Source organism: Podarcis muralis, chromosome 1, assembly GCF_964188315.1.
Source record: "Podarcis muralis chromosome 1, rPodMur119.hap1.1, whole genome shotgun sequence".
In the NCBI taxonomy this organism is placed as follows: Eukaryota; Metazoa; Chordata; class Lepidosauria; order Squamata; family Lacertidae; genus Podarcis; species Podarcis muralis.
The window spans coordinates 49,733,039-49,733,903 of NC_135655.1; positions in this window are offsets into that span (position 1 = coordinate 49,733,039).

Consider the following 865-nt stretch of genomic DNA (forward strand, 5'->3'; position numbering starts at 1 on the left):
TTCCTGTAGTAATCTGTAATGGCTCATGAGTAAGTCTTGCAATCACTGAGTATCTATCCACAACACAGACTTATTATTAATCTGTAATGGTGCATATCTGGAGCCCAGATTTATTATTAATCATTCAAGTATAAAATGGTTAAATTGTAATGTGGAATTATCCATTTACTTAGAATGATATATATGATGATTTCAGGTGTTATTTTCACAATTTCCTGGTATATGATTCATCAGTGGCAATCTTCAGGTTGTTAAAGTGTTGGTTTAACTCTCATATTCTCCCCCTTTTTCCCCTTTAAAAAAACTGTAGAGGAAAAGTGATTCCCAGTAATACCATAGCAATGAAAGATCCATAAGAACACAGGGAGTTGACTTATAGTATACCAAGTCAAAGCAGTGGTCCAATACCAGCAGTATTGTGTACACTCTTAAGGGGTTTTCCAGACAAGGCTCCTTCCCTTCACTGTCTGGACTTGGAGATAGCAAGGTTTGTACCTGGGGTTTTCTTTTTGAATGTTCAGACCCAGAAACCTCCCCCCTAAATAAATTCACACTTGACTCAAATTTTGGTTTTTGGCAGAATTTAGGCCACAACTTTATTGATTACATAAAGTGAATGGTTGCATAGGCTCTGGTTTAACTAGCTCCCTGCCATGCAGGTAGCGCTGACCCAGGGTTCCAGCATAGGTCAGCCGAGGGTGAACACCTGGATAAGTGGAAAGCCGGGAATGGGCTAACTCTGCCACCCAAATGTCCCCCTGGACTCAGGCACAACCCCCTCTTAGGGGTTGACCAAACCATCAAGTCTCTGGATTCCTTTAGCGGAACACCCTTCAAATAGGGATGGTGAGAGCATTCTCCCATC